This window comes from Myotis daubentonii, chromosome 12, assembly GCF_963259705.1.
Source record: "Myotis daubentonii chromosome 12, mMyoDau2.1, whole genome shotgun sequence".
NCBI lineage: Eukaryota > Metazoa > Chordata > Mammalia > Chiroptera > Vespertilionidae > Myotis > Myotis daubentonii.
The window spans coordinates 13846500-13862237 of NC_081851.1; the positions used below are offsets into that span (position 1 = coordinate 13846500).

Sequence of the window (15738 nt, forward strand, 5' to 3'; positions counted from 1 at the left end):
AACCTTACACTCCTCTCCACTCATGAGCTGTGTGGAAGCTTCATATAACAGGATGGTTTTCAAGGAAAACTGGCAAGAGAAAAAGAAGAAAAATAATCAGGAGTCACCACAATACTTTGGAGTCCAGGGCCCGGACAGGGGAGAAGGGGGAAGGGTCCAGGGCAGCCGCCACTCTGGCTCCAACAGGCCCCTGGTCCAGTCCTCTCTGAGTCATTCCCGTCCTGCGCACAGAGCAGTGCTAAGACTCACTGCCTTCAAGACAAATCAGCTCACCACCGTGCTGGTCACTGGTCAAGTTCTCAATTCTCTCCCCACTCAGCCCACTGCTGCTCTCTCTGGAGTCCGCAGATACTATTCTCTCTGAGACCATGGTTGACATCACTGGGTGGACAGCTGGCCATTGATCTGCTCCATCTCGATGGCTCCAGAATTATGTGTTTTCTTCTTTTGAGAAGAAGAAAAAAGAGCAAGAATATGGGTCTGGACAGCAAGTAGCCTTTCTGTAGAAATGCATGGACAGTGAGTTTTTACTCTTAGTACTTGGAAGTGCTATGTGGATTGGCATGAGGTACTTTCATTTTATTATTCTTTCTGGATGTTCTTCCTGAAGGTGACTGAGTTGGCTGGCTGCACAGGTAAAGGAACAAGAGGGTGAGTGTGCTGCCCTGTGTGCCAAGTAGCAAGGAGTTTGTGCTGTTCTGCATTTCTGAGCCTCTCTCACCATGTGAATGAGCTCTGGCCAGAGGCAAGGATAGCCATGAGTGGCTGCTCCCAGGCCATCCTGACACCACTCGTCTGTCCGACCTCTACACCATTGAGCTGTGCTCATTGCCAGCTAAATCCACAAGCCAGGGGAGCCCTGGAGCCCTGAGTCACTGCGTGCAGAGGATGAGCTTTGGTGGCTCCCTGGCCCACATCATGGACCAAAAAGAGCAAGATTTTATGGGGTACAGACACTGAAAAGGCCTTCATGACAGCCCTACATTGTTACCCTAATGGTACAGGTTTGGATGGACAATTACAAACTCCCTACTTGACCACAGAGTAAGTACCAAACCTTTAATGAGTGACACTCCGTCTCTCATCTACGTTTCACCCCTTAAAATAGGGATGTGTTGATTTCATCCACCAGCATTACTTCTTCCATCTCGCATTCAAGTTGACAGGAAAATTGGAGCCATCTAAGGAAGGAGAGAGCATATGAAGACAGGGTATTATTTTTAGTTCATTTTGAGCACCACTCTGTCGAGTACAAAGAGAAAAACTATTTATCTTTCCTGACCTTTAACAGGGCATAGGTATCTTTTCTACAGTTGAGATCTGTAGATGATTAAAAGGCACCTGCTTCCAAGGACAATGCTGCCTTCCTTCATCCTTGTCCTTGGGTTGCGTCACTCCTGGGCTCTGTACCCAGGTCCCAACCAAGGCAGAAGTGAATCTGCTCTGTCGAGGAGACCCTGGCCCAGCGTTCCTGGAATGGCACAAAAGGCCCATCCTTGTCACTTGGTGGATGTGGTTTAATGAAGCAGAGGGTCACTGTGGGAGGATTGCACTACCTGTGTTGTGTTTTGTGAGATGGTTAAAAGGTTTGAAGCTCCCTTAAGAAACCAGGTGGCACAGTGAAGGAGCTGTTCCCCCGAGTGATCGCATTAGAGGTGGCTGACACACAGCAGCTGTATTAAAAGCTGTGGAAGCTTCATGATGGGATGAGAACTTAGCTGTGTAGGTCACTGGTCTGGATGGTGGCCCTCAATCCCACTGACCACCAGTTCCTGTGGGCAATTCCTTATACTCAGCCCTGACCCCAAGTGGACCTGCTGGACCAGATTCCCTGGGGCAAGACAACCAAATCTGGTTGTCACCCCTTTTAGTTTTTAACCTTTTAAAAATATAATTGTAGATTCCATTATTTATAAGAGAGATCGCAGAGGTAGCCCATGGAATCTGACCTGGTTTCTCTCAATAATATCTTACAAAAATCTCACAGCCAGGATATTGACAGTGACCCAACTGCCCATGTAGGGCCGATAGAAAACAGCTCTACCTGATTCTCCCACACCCAGGACAGAGCCTTCTATTTTTTTTTTTTTGGTATATTATTATCACAGTAATATATACACAATGAAATTTACCATTTTAACTATTTTTCAGAGCACAGTCCAGTGCTGTTAAGTGGTCCTTAACTCAACTTAACAATCATTTTGTTGTGCTGCCGTTACCACCATCGGCTCCATCACTGTTCTCATCTTCTCCAACTGAAGCTCTGTCCCCACTAAACAACAACTCTGCATCCACTCCCCCATTACTGGTACCCTCCATCTTACCTCTATGACTCTGATGGCTCTAGGGACCTCATGTGAGTGGGATCACACACTGTTTGTCCTTTTGTGACTGGCTTATTTCATTGAGCATCATGTCTTCAGGGTCCATCCAGGTTGTAGCATGTGCCACAATGGCCTATTTTTCTAAATTGAATATATTGGGGTGAGATTGGTAATGAAATCATGTAGCTTTCAGGTATACAGTTCTGTAATACATCACCTGTATGTTGAATTATGTATCTCACCTCCCTCCCCTCTTACCCCAGGTCAGGTCTCCTTCCATCACAATTTATCCTTTCTAAGCCCTCTTCTACACACACCCCTCTCTCTGTGATAATCACCAAACTGCTGTCTGTGTCTATAAGTCTTTTCTTTGCTTAATCCCTTCACCTTTTCCCCCTAGTCCCCCAACCTCCTCCCCTCTGACAGTATTCAGTCAGTTTTCTGCACCTATGAGTCTGTTTCTATTTTGATTGTAGTTTATTTTGTTCATTAGATTCCACATATAAGTGAAACCATAAGGAACTTGTATTTCTCTGACTGGCTTACTTCACTTCACTTAGCATAATACTCACCGGCTCCATCCATGCTGTTGTCAAAGGTAAGATTTCCTTCATTTCCTTTTTGTGTGTGTGGGTGAGTCGTATTCCGTTGTGTTAATGTACCACAGCCTTTTCTCCACTTATCTGCTGCTGGGCACTTGGGCTGCTGTGAAATCTTTGCTATTGTAAGTAATGCTGCAGTCAACATAGCATTGCATATATCCTTTCCGATCAGTGTTTCAGGTTTCTGCAGAGATATTCTCAGAAGTGGAAATGTTAGGTCATAAAGCAGTTCTATTTTTAATTTTTGAGGTAACTTCATACTGCTTACCGCAGTGGTTGCACCAATCTGCATTCCCACCAAGAGTACACAAGAGTTCTCTTTTCTCCACATATTCACCAGCACTTGATGTTTATTGATTTATTGATGATAGCCATTCTGACAGATGGGAGGTGATACCTCACTGTGACTTTAATTTCCATTTCTGTAATGACTAGTGATGCTCAGCATCATTTTGTGAAATAATCATCTGCAGGTCCTCGCTGGAGAGGTGTCTGTTTAGGTTCTTTGCTCATTTTTAAATTGGATTGTTTAATTTTGTTATGATGTTGAGTTTTTTAAGTTCTTCATGAATTTTTGGATATTAAACCCTTATCAGATGTATCATTGGCAAATATGTTCTCCCCTTCAGTGGGTTGTCTTTTCATTTTCTTGGTGGTTTCCTTTGCTGTGCAACAACTTTTTAGATTGATGTAGACCCATTTGTTTAGTTTTTCTTTTGCTTCTGTTGCCCAAATAGATATATCAGAATAAAAAATATTTCTATGAAAATTTATTACCTTTATTTTCATCTAGAAGTTTTATGGTTTCAAATGTCACTTTCAAGTTTTTAATCCATTCTGTGTTTATTCTTCAATATGGTGTAAGAAGGTAGTCTGCATTCATTTATTTTTCCACTTATGTGCCCAATTTTCCCAATAGCATTTTTTGAGTGGACTATCTTTACCACATTGTATATTCTTGTGTCCTTTGTCAAATATTAATTGACCATAAATGTATGGGTTTATTTCTGGACTTTTTGTTCTGTTCCACAGATCTTTATGTCTGTTTTATGCCAGTACCATACTATATTTATTACTATGGCCTCGTAGTATAGTTTGTTATCAGGTAGCATGATTCCTCCCACTTTGTTCTTCTTTCTCAAGATTACTCTATTGGTTTGGTTTTATTTTGTTTGTTTTGTTTGTGTGTGTGTGTGTGTGTTGGGTTTTTTGGTGTTTTTTGTGTGTTTTTTGTACTTCCATATAAATTTTTGTGATATTTGTTGTAGCTCTCTGAATTACGTCATTGGACATTTGAACATTGTTAATTCTTCCTATCTTTGAACACCGTATGTGCTTTTATTAATTTGTATCTTCTTCAACTTCTTCCTGTCTTTCCTTCCTTTCTTTCACTTTCTTCTTTCTTCCACTTCCTTCTTTCTTTCTTTCTTTCTCTTTCTTTCTTTCTTTCTTTCTTTCTTTCTTTCTTTCTTTCTTTCTTTCTTTCTTTCTTTCTTTCTTTCTTTCTTTCTTATTCTTTCTTCTTTCTTCATGATCTTTATTATGTTCAGGTGAATTCCCTTTATTCACATTTTCACTGAGATTTGTTATAATGAATAGGTGTTGTGTTTTGGTGAATGCTTTCTGCGTCTATTGTTGTAATCATGTGAATTTGATTCTTTATTTTGTTTACGATGTATCGTGTTTTTTATGTGTAGATACTGTACCAAGCTTGCATCCCTGGAATAAATCCCACTTCATCCTGATGTGTAATCTTTTAAATGTATTACTGGATCCAGTTTGCCAATATTTTGTTGAGGATTTTAGCATCTACATTCATCAGGGATATTAACCTATAATTTTTTTTTCTTTATAAAGTCTTATTCTGGTTTGGGGTTAGGAGAATGCTGGACGCATAAAATGAGCTTGGGAGGCTTCCCCTGTCTTGAGTGTTTTGGATGAGTTTGAGGAGAACAGGTGCTAGTTCTTCTCTGACTGTTTGATGAAATGCACTGTGAAGCCATCCAGTCCAGCACCTGCGTTTGTTGAGAAGTTATTTTTTCTTTTAATTCTCACCTAGTATATATTGTCCAATGAATTTTTTTTTTTTAGAGATGTGGGAGGGAGGGAGGGAGGGAGGTAAGAAGGGAGAAAGAGAGGGGAAAGAGAGAGAGAGAGAGAGAGAGAGAGAGAGAGAGAGAGAGAGAGAGAGAGATCAGTGTGAGACACACACATCAAATGGTTGTCTCACACACATGTACACCTCAACAGGTGGCAGGGGTGAACCTGCAACCCAGGTACATGCCTTTGACTGGGAATCGAACGCATGATCCTTTGTTCCGTGGACCACATCTCTAACCACTGACACAAAATGGCCTTAGCTTCATTGATCTCATGTTTGTTTTTTACTGCTTTGTTTATTTCTGCTCTGATCTTTATTATTTTCTTTATTCTTCTCACTTTATGGTGTCTTTGTTTTTCTTTTGCACTAGTTCCTCTAAGTGTCAAGTTAGATGATGTATTTCAGATTTTTCTTGTTTCTTGAGGTAGGCCTGTAATGTTAGGAATTTTCCTCTTAGGACTGCTTATCCTGTGCTCCATAGCGTTAGGATTGTTGTGTTCTCATTTCCATGTGTTTCAAGGTATTATTTCATTATTTCCTTGATCTCATTGTTATCTATTCATTGTTTAGTAACATGTTAATTAGCCTCCAAGACTTTCTGTGTTTTATAGTTTTTTCTTTTTCTTTTTAATCCTATAATTACTAATTTTTATTGTGGTCAAATAAATATAAGATTTAGAGTTTTAACCACATTTAAGTATACATCAAGTATATTGACATGCAATTCTCACCACCATGTATCCCCAAATTTTTATTTATTTATTCATTTTTGCTTTTCATTGATTTTATCTCTGTTAATAAATTTATTGGGGCATGGGTGGTTTTAGGTGTGTACAATTCAGTAATAGATCACTTGTAGGTCAGTTTTTTCTAATTGACTTATAGTTTTATACAGTTATGATCAGAAAAGATTCTTGATATGATTTCAATCTTCTTAAATTTACTGAGACTGTTTTTGTGCCCTAACATGTGGTCTATCTAGATAATGTTGCACGTCCACTTAAAAAGAATGTATATTCTACTGCTTCAGGGTGAAAATGCTCTGAAGATACCAATTAAATCCATTTGATCTATTGTGTTATTTCAGTCCACTCTTTTTTTTTTTTTAAAGACTAGGTGTGAGGCCGCCCTGTGCAAGGGTGAGGCAGCGCCCAAGTCTTCCCCCCCACCTTCTCCCTCCCCCCCCCAGCCCCCGCCCATCTCCCTCCCCCCCCAGCCCCTGCCTATCTCCCTCCGCCCCCACCCACAGGGACCCCAGCCCAGGAGGAGGTCAGGGCCCAAGTCTCCCCCCCGCCTTCTCCCTCCCCCCCCAGCCCCCGCCCGTCTCCCTCCCCCCCCAGCCCCCGCCCATCTCCCTCCACCCCCACCCGCAGGGGCCCCAGCCCAGGGGAGCCAGGGGAGCCTAGGGGATCCAGGGGAGCATGTCACAGGCTAGGGGGAAGGGAACGCTTCACTGATTTGAGTGTCACCCTTGCGCAGGGGCCACCCTAATTTCCTCTCCATCATTCCAGCTTTACTATATGTGCTGCTGCTGCTGCTGCTGCTGCTGCTGCTGCTGCTGCAGAGTCCAGCACCAGGCCACTCTTTGCTTCTTGATTTTCTGTGCGGAAGATCCAGCCATTGATGCCAGTGGGATTGTTCAAATCCCCTACGACGTCTGTATTATTGTTGAACTCTCCATTTATGTACATCAGGATTTGATTTACACATTTACTTGCTCTTATGTTGAAGAAATACATGTTTGCAAGGGTTATATCCTCTTGTTGGATTGCTCTCTTTATCATTCTGTGGTGTCCATTCTTATCGCTCAATATAGCCTTTGTTTTAAAGTCTGTTTTGTCAGCTCTAGGTTTACCTCCCCGGCATATTTCACATTTGTATTTGCATGAAATACCTTTTGCCATCCCCTTGCTTTTTGTCTGTATGTCTTTCATTCTGAGATAGGTCTCTTGTTGACTGCATATATATGGTTCTTGATTTCTTATCGATTCAGCTACCATGTCTTTTAATTGCAGCAGTCAAGCCACTTACATTTAAAGTGATTATTTGTAGATATGTTTTATTCTTTTAACTCTGTTTCCCTTTTATTCCTTCACGATAGTTCTTATACTAATGGTTTGGTGGTAACACACTTCTTTTGCTGTTTCTTGTCTGGGAAGCTCTTTATTTCTCCATCAATTTTAAATGACAGCCTTACTGGGTAAAGTAGTCTTGGTTGAAGGTCCTAGCTTGTCATTATTTTGAATATTTTGTGCCAATCCCTACTGGCCTGGTATGTTTTTGTAGAGAAATAAGCTGACAGTCTTATGGGAGCTCCCTTGTAGGTAACTGACCGTCTTTCTTTTGTTGCTTTTAAGATGTCCTGTCTTTAATCTTTGTCATTGTCATGATGATGTGTCCTGGTGTCAAGCCTTTTTGGGTTCATCTTGTTTGGGACTCTGTGCTTCCTGGACGTGTGTCTCTTCCTTCACCAGGTTAGGGAAGTGTTCGGTCATTATTTCTTTTAATATGGTGTAGTCCCTTAACCTTTCTTTTGTCCTTGTACTGCTATAATGTGGTTGTTGTTAATGTGTCATGTTGTCCCAAAAGTCCCCTAAACATTCCTCATTTTTAAAAGTTCTTTTTTCTTTTTGCTGCTTTTGTCTTCTGTGACCTTGTCTTCCAAATCACTAATTTGATTCTCTCCTTAATCAAATTATTTATTTTCTCTAGTGTATTCTTCATTTCAAAGATTTTACTCTTTATTTCTGACTGGATCTTTTATATGGCTTAAATGTTCTTTTTCATGCCTACTATCAGTTTTCAAGTTCCCAATGATTTCATCCATTCTTCACCTAACTTAAATTAACTATCTGAAATATTGCTTGCCTCACTTTGTTTAGCATTTTTTCTGGATGTGTCCCCTGTTCTTAAATTTGGGGCATGTTTCTTTGCATTTTGGCTGCCTCTGTGTGTTTCTTTCTTTGTATTAAAATCCAGGTCTTGGTAGTGTGGCTTCGTGTAGTAGGAGTCCTGTGGAACCCAGTGGCAATTTCTTCTTGTTCATCTGAGTTGAGTGCTCCAGGGATGTCCCGTGTGTGTTATGTGAACCTTCCTGTGGCAGTTGATTCTTGATGGCTGTTGGCCCATTCATGTAGTGATTCGATGCTCAGGCTAGTTGGCTGTGACCACAGTGTACCCTGCCTACAGTGTAGTGTATGAGCTGCTGACAGGTGTTGACCACATGGAGCGCAATTCATCTCAGCGGGGTCTGGTGCCTTCCTAGATCTCTCTTTGGATCTGCCGCTTCTGAGGCTAATTGTATCCTTCTCTGATGTGCTCTGAAGCTGGCTATCGGCTTGTTGTTCCTGGGGCTTCCTGGGAGGGACTCTGGTGCTGAACAATGTCAGATGCTTGATGTGACTCTCCCAGGGCAATCTCTTTGCATCTACAAAGCAATTCACAATTTGTGACAGCCTCTGCTAAGGCCCAGTGAGCACAGGAAGGTCCAAGCAGGGCACCAAAGCTGGCTTTGACTAGCATTGAGCCTGGGGGCAGGTCAGCAAAAGCCCCAGAGCACACCATGTTCTGCCTCCCTGTCTGCCTCCATCTGCCGGGTGCCTGTTTGTCTCAGTTAATGAAAGAGTCTCTGGAAGCACTCAAGTTGCATGAGGGAGGTTCTCAGGGAGTCCCCAGGTAGAGGTGAGTGGTGCTCACCAGATGGATGCAGGTTCAAGCTCAGTGTCAGTGTTGGGTCTGAGGCCACTCAGCAAATGTCCCAGGGGATATCAGGTCCAGCTGCCACCCCCTGGGTCCTCACACATCCTTGAGCAGTGTACAGAAGACGCAGACCTGGCATTGTTTGTAGGAGGAGAATGAAAAAGTCAAAAGAGGCTGCTTCCCAGGATTGAAGGTGTCTGGAATCTGTAGTCTGAGATCAGCTGTGTGAGCTTAAGGGCTTTGCAGAAGGTCTGTGGATTCTCAAAGGCCAGAGAGCTGCTTCCTGTTGTAGATGACTCATGGATCCCCACAGGGGAGCGAGAGCATGGTGGCATCATGCAGGTGCAATCCAGCCATCACGTAGTGAAAAGTAGAATCCCCTCATGGGTGGCTGATTTCAGCAGATTCATCCCTCCATTTCTGTCCTAAGAGAACTGGAGCTCTCTCCAGACTTCCGACCAGATGCATGCTCACTGGCTTCCCGGGCAGCACTGTCCCTGCCTTCTTTCCTCAAGGCTGGGTGAGCCAGGCTGGCTGGAGTGTAGGGAAGGGAGGATAGAGGTCCGTTTGGAGGGTTGAAATGCTGTGAGAACTTTTAAGGCTTAAATTTATTTTCTGTGTGTCTGCTCCCACACTATAACTAAGCAGCCAAAGTGATGCTTAGCTCACTCTCAAGGAAGCACAGTTCTGCCCTGCACCAGTGCCACACATCACCAGAGCAGTGAAGGGAGCTACTGGAGGAAGAAGACAGGGCATTCCTCTCCCAGCAGTGTAACACCCTCACAGGCATGATTCTTTCTGGAGAGCTGACCCCTGCTGGAGCACTTAAGGCTTTTAGGCACAGAGTGTAATGATCTGATTTATATTTTTTAAAGATCACTCTGATTTGCATTTTCATTTTTATTAAAAATTACTTCTTTAATTTTTTTCAATTAGGGATGACATTCAATATTAGTTTCAAGTGTACAAAATAGTGGTTAGACATTTACATAACATATAAAAGCATCTCCTGATAAGTCTAGCATGGGATATCTTTGAAAAGGGTATTAATCCTATTCACGAGGGCTCCACCCTCATAACCTAATCAACCTCAAAAGACCCACCTTTTATTTATTTTTAATCAACCTTATTTGGGTGACATTCATTAATAAAATTGCATAGGTCAGGTGTGCAATTCTATAATGCATCATTTGTATATCGCATTGTGTGCTCACTGGCTTCAGGTCAAGTCTCCTTCTATCACCATTTATCCCCCCTATGCCCTCTTCTCCCTCCCCTACCTGTCACCACCAACCTTACCCCCTACTCCCCACACGCCACCTACCTGCCACCCCACACCCCACACACCCAGCCCCCATCTGCCTCACCACATCCCCAATGCACAGCCCCCATCTGCCACCCCAACTCCCCTCCCGCCAGCTCTCATCCCCCAACACTACCCCTCACCCCCACCTCCCACTCTTACCCCAACCCAACCCCCCACCGCCCCCCCATCACGCACCCCACACCCCACACCTCCCATCCTCCACCCCCAACTTCCCAGCCCCCACCCTCCACCCCCCTTCCCCTGCTTGTGATTTGACATTTGAAATGATATTTGAGATGTGTCTTGAGAGCACGGGTAGGATTTAGACAGATGAAGAAGGTGAGAATATGCTTCAGGTACAGAGGGTGGACATTCGGCCTGGAGGCAGGAGAGATGAACACTGGACAGACCAGAGCATATGCCCTTCAGATGCCTGTGAGTGAGGGGTCAGGGCAGGGAAACAGAAGACCCTGCATGGAGGGAAAGGGCAGAGGGATAAGGGGACCAACCACAGAGTGGTCAGAGCAGGAGAGACAGCAGCCCCTCCATGGGAAGGCAGGGCAGCAGGGTCAGGGGACCAGGGGAGGGGCCGATGGACAGGTATGAGAGGGAATGCTGCCAAGGGGCAGGGCTGGGGGCAAGGGCTCCACCATGGGGAACAGGGAACTCTCCATGGAGGGGTCTGTTTCTCCTGTTACCTATCTCTACTCCCATGTCCCCCCTTCCCTGGCCCCTCCATGGATGGTGCCCTAACCCCCCTATCTTGCTCAGACTATGTGGGGTCCTTTGTCCTCCCTGCCCTGCTACCTCCCTGGATGATGCCCTCTCCCCCCTGCCCTGCCATCTATTTCAGGACCTGTGCTAAAATCCTTGCTGTCTCAAAGTAGGCTTCCCTATCCCCCCAGCCTCTCCTCTCCATGGAGGGTTCCCTGTTCCCTCTCATGCATGCCCTGTCCCTCCATGAAGGATTCTGTCTCCTCCATGCCCTTCTCCCTCAAACCGGGGCTCCCTTTCTCCACTGCTTGCCCCCTCAAAGTGAGGTTCTCTGTCCCCCTGCCGTGCCCCCTCCACGAAGGAAATCTTCCTCCCTGACCCTCCCCCTCAAAGTGGGGTTCTCTACACCCCTGCCATGCCCCATCCATGGAGGGTACCTTCTCCTCCCTGCCTCTCCCCCTAAAGTTGGGATCCCTGTCCCCCTGCCCAGCTCCCTCAATGGATAGTTCTGTCTCCTCTGTGCCCTGCTCTCTCAAAGTGTGGTTCCCTTTCCTCCTGCCCTACCCTCTGCATGGGGATTACCTGTCCAACTGCCCTGCCCCCTGCCCATAGAGGGTTCCTGGTCTCCCCTCTCCTCCCTGCCCTGCCCCCTATAATTGGGGTTCCCTTCCTTCCTGTCCTCCCCACTGCATGGAGGGTTTGCTGTACCCACTATTCCATCCCTGCAAGTGCAGTTCCTGTCCCCCAGCTCTAACTCCTTTCTGAAGGTTTCCCTGTCCCCCTGCCCTGCCCCCTCCATGAAGGTTTCCCTGTCTCCTGCCCTCTACCCTCTATGAAGAGTCCCCTCTCCTCCCTGCCCTGTCCCCTCCATGGAGTGTGCCCTCTCCCCCCTGCCCTGTCCCATCCATGGAGGGTTTCCTGTTCCTCTGCTCTGCCGCCTCCAAGGAGGGTCCCCTCTACTCCCTGTCTGACACATCCCTGTTGGGTTCCCTGGCCAGCCCCCCCGCCTCGAGCCCTGCCCCCTCCATGGAGGGTTCCCTGCCCCACCTGTTCTGTAGCCTCCATGGAGGTTTCCCTGTCACCACTGCCCTGCCCCCTCCCTGGAGGGTCCCCTCTCCTCCGTGCCCAGTACACTCCAAGGAGTATGCCCTCTCCCCCCTGCCCTGTCCCATCCACGGAGGGTTCCCTTTTCCTCTGCTCTTCCCTCTCCATGGAGGGTGCCTTCTCCTACCTGCCTTGTCCTCTCCAAGGAGAGTCCCCTCTCCTCTCTGCCCAGTCCACTCCATGAAGGTCCCCACTTTCCCTGCCCTCCCTCCTCCATGGAGAGTCCCCTCTCCTCTCTGACAAGCCAATCCTTGGAGGGTCCCATGTTGCCAGTCCCCACTGCCCTGCCCCATCAATGGAGAGTTCCCTGTTCCCCAAACCCCCTGCCCTTCCCCCTCCATATAGAGTACCCATGCCCACTATCCTTCCCTTCCTTGGAGGGTCCTTTCTCCTCCCTGCCCTGTTACCTCCACGGAGGGTCCCATCTCCTCTTTAGCTATAACCTCCATGGAGGGTCTCTTCACTCTCTGTCCTCTTCCCTCCATGGTGGGTCCCATGCTCCACTGCCCTGTCTCCTGCATGAAGGGTCCCCACTTCCCCTGCCCTCCCTTCTTCATGAAGTGTCCCCTCTCCTCCCTGCCCAGCCCATCCTTAGAGGGTTCCCTGTATCCCTTCCCCATAACCGTGCCCCATCCATGGAGGGTCCCCTATTCTCCCTTCCCTGTCCCCTACGCTCCCCGCTCCATGGAGGGTACCTTCTCCTCCTTGACCCATCTCCTCCATGGAGGTTCCCATCTCCTCCCTGCCCTTCCTCTCCCTGGAAGGATCCTTCTCCTCCATGGCATGTCCCCTCCATGGAATGTCCCCTCTCCTCCCTGCCCTGTCCCCTCCATGGAGGGGTCCCCTCTCCTCCCTGCCTGGCCCATCACTGTAGGTTTCCCTTTCCCCGTCTCTGCCCTCTCCTCCCTGCCCTGTACCCTCCATGGAGGGATCCTTCTCCTCCCTGACCCATGCCCTCCGTGGAGGGTCCCTACTCCTCCCTACCTGTCCCCTCCATGGAGGGTTCCCATAACCCTACTGTCCCCCTGCATGGAGAGTACCTTCTCCTCCGTGACCCGTCCCCTCCATGGAGGTTCCCATCTCCTCCCTGTCTTGTCCCCTCCATGGAGGGTCCTCTCTCCTCCCTGTCTGTCCCCTCCATGGAGAGTTCCCATCACCCTAACAGTCCCCCCTGCATGGAGGGTCCCAACTCCTCCCTGCCCTTCTCCATCATGGAGGGTCCCCTCTCCTCCCTGCCCTTCCCCTCCATGGAGGTATCCTTCTCCTCCCTGACCCATCCCCTCTATTGAGGGTCCCCGCTCCTCCTTGCCTGTTCCCTCCATGGAGGGACCCCTCTACTGCCTACGTGTCCCGGAAAGGAGGGTCCCCTCTTCTCCTGGCCCATCACCTCCATGGAGTTTCCCCTCACACCCATGCCTGTCCCCTCCATGGAAAGTTCCCTGTCCCCACTGTCCTGCACCCTCCATGGAAGGTCCCTTCTTCTCCCTATCCTTGCCGCCTCCATGGAGGGTCCCATCTCCTCCCTGCCCTCACCCCTCCATGGAGGGTCCACTCTTCTCTCTACCTGTCCCTTCCATGGAAGGTTCCCCACTGCCCTGCACCCTCCATGGAGGGTCCCATTTCATCCCTGCCCTTTTCCCTCCATGGAGGATCCCCACTCCTCCCTGCCTGACACCTCCATGGAGGGTCCCCTCTCCTCCCTGCCTGTTCCGTCCATGGAGGGTCCCCCTTCTCCCTGCCTGTCCCCTCAATGGAGGATTCCCTTTCCCCATGGCCCTGTCCCCTCCATGGAGGGTCCCCTCTCCTCCCTGCCTGTCCCTCCATGGAGGATTCCCTGTCCCCACTGCCCTGCATCCTCCATGGAAGGTCCCTTCTTCTCCCTACCCTCTCCCCTCCATGGAGGGTCCCCTCTCCTCCCTTCCTTTCCCCTCCATGGAGGGTCCCTTCTCCTCCCTTCCTTTCCCCTCCATGGAGGGTCCTCTCTCCTCCCTGCCCTGCCCTCTCCATGGAGGTTTCACTGCCTCTCCCACCCTGCCCCCTCCATGGAAGGACCCCTTTCCCCTGCCCTGCCCCATCCATGCAGGGTCTTCTGTTTCCCTGCCTGTTCCCATCAGTCACAGGCTCTGCGAGGCATGTGCTCTGGTCCCCAGTGTTCATCTGTCCTGCCTCCAGGCCGTGTCCACTGTCTGCACATGAAGCACATCTCACCGTCTTCATCTGCCCAAATCCTCCCGGGCTCTCAGGATACATGTCAAATATCATTTCAAATGTCAAATCACCGAGTGATCTTTAAAAAATATAAATCAGATCCCCCTATTCTCGTGCCTAAAAGCCTTCCTGCTGTGACAGCAATTTCAACCCACACTAGGGCCCTCTATGCCCCCCCCCGACCCCCCGCTCTCTGCTGTTCCCATCCAGCCTGGCTGTCCTTGCCCTGGGGCACTGCCTCTCCTTTTGGGGTGGCTTCCCCAGGTCTCCATGGCGCCAGCTCTGTCTCAACAGCCATGTCTCAGTTTAAACATTTTGGGGAGCCCTTTCCTGAGCCTGCTAGGGAGTCACTCTGCTCTGAAGCCCCCATGTAGCCAGCCCTATGGTATATCACCTGGCAGTAGGTCACAATACTAACAGAGGTCAGAATGGTAAGACAGGTCATAGAGGTAACCTAACCACCATGCCAGGCCAGCCATGTGGGCCAACCTCTCAAGTTTTCTGGTGGTGTTGTTGTTAAAAATCAGTGAATAAACATTTATTGACCCCAACATACCAAAGGCCCTCTACAGAAACCACAGGAGGTGTGGCTCTCCTGGGTCCTGGCCCTCAGTAACTAGGTGTTCTTCAAAGTGAAAACTGGGTGGGAGGGTGGGTCAGAGAAGCCAGGGAGGGACTCCACTTGAGTTGCTGTCTTTGAGGCTGGAGGAAGGGATCAAAGGCCAAGATTTTGGGGAGCCCCAGGAAGCTGGGAGTGGCTTTGGCAGGGACACAGAAGGGAACTGTGCCATAAGGAATGGATTCTGCACCTCCCCATGTGCAGGACCCTGAGGCCTCCTGGGAGGAGGGCAACCCAATGAACCACCTCAGGTTTCTGACCCACAGCACCTGGGATCCCACACTTTGTCCTGTGAACCACTGCGTTTAAGGTCATAGGTCAGGGCACCAATAGAAATCTTTTGTGTCCCTGTGGCTCCCTAGTCATATAAGCTAAGTCTATTTTCTTCATGGCTCTTCCTATCTTCTGAAATAAAGTGTGGCCTTGGTTCTTGTTCGCCTGTCTGTCTCTCAGGCCCTCTCAGCACCTGAAAGGTGACCTGTGAAGGCCAAGCCCCCAAGACCCAGGTAGACAGCACACACTTGCTGAATGATTTTCCTGAGCAAAGAGCTCTTTTCGGATTTCATATATTTTTTATTTGTAATAAACCTGATTCATTAACATGTACATACATATGATACCTTCATCCTCTTTAGGACATCCCACATAGATTCATGAATTTTTAAAATATCTTAATTTTTTGGTCAAAACCCGCGTCTCAATTTCTTGTTCAGAAATGCAGTAGCTGCTTTATGTCCTGCCTCGGGGAGGAGAGGGTTCTGACTGCAGACCAGGTTCATGCCAGGATGTTGCTCCTGTTCCTGGTCCTTCACAGGCCAGTCCTTTGGCCTCTGGTGGCCAGTTGACCCATGATGCGCCCTTACACCTCATCTCCTGTTCACCAGCCTGGTGTTGCTTCCTGCGTTGATCACAAGGTGCAATATACAGATCCTGTAACATAGAACCCACACCTGAAACCTATATGTTTTTGTTGACCAATGTCACCCCAATGGATTTAATAAATAAAAACATTTTTTTAAAAAACACACATTAGTTATTTTGCAGATTGAAACTGGTTCAGG

General features: G+C 47.9%; 2 non-coding genes across 2 annotated transcripts; both read right to left on the minus strand.

Annotated features, from left to right (window-relative positions):
• Window positions 1-6461: 6461 nt before the first annotated feature.
• LOC132214032 (U6 spliceosomal RNA) lies at window positions 6462-6565 on the minus strand. Its single transcript, XR_009448132.1, has one exon. It is a non-coding gene; the product is annotated as a U6 spliceosomal RNA (small nuclear RNA).
• Window positions 6566-9344: 2779 nt separating this feature from the next.
• LOC132214055 (small nucleolar RNA SNORA74) lies at window positions 9345-9547 on the minus strand. The gene has a single exon (XR_009448154.1). It is a non-coding gene; the product is annotated as a small nucleolar RNA SNORA74 (small nucleolar RNA).
• Between the last annotated feature and the right edge of the window lie 6191 nt (window positions 9548-15738).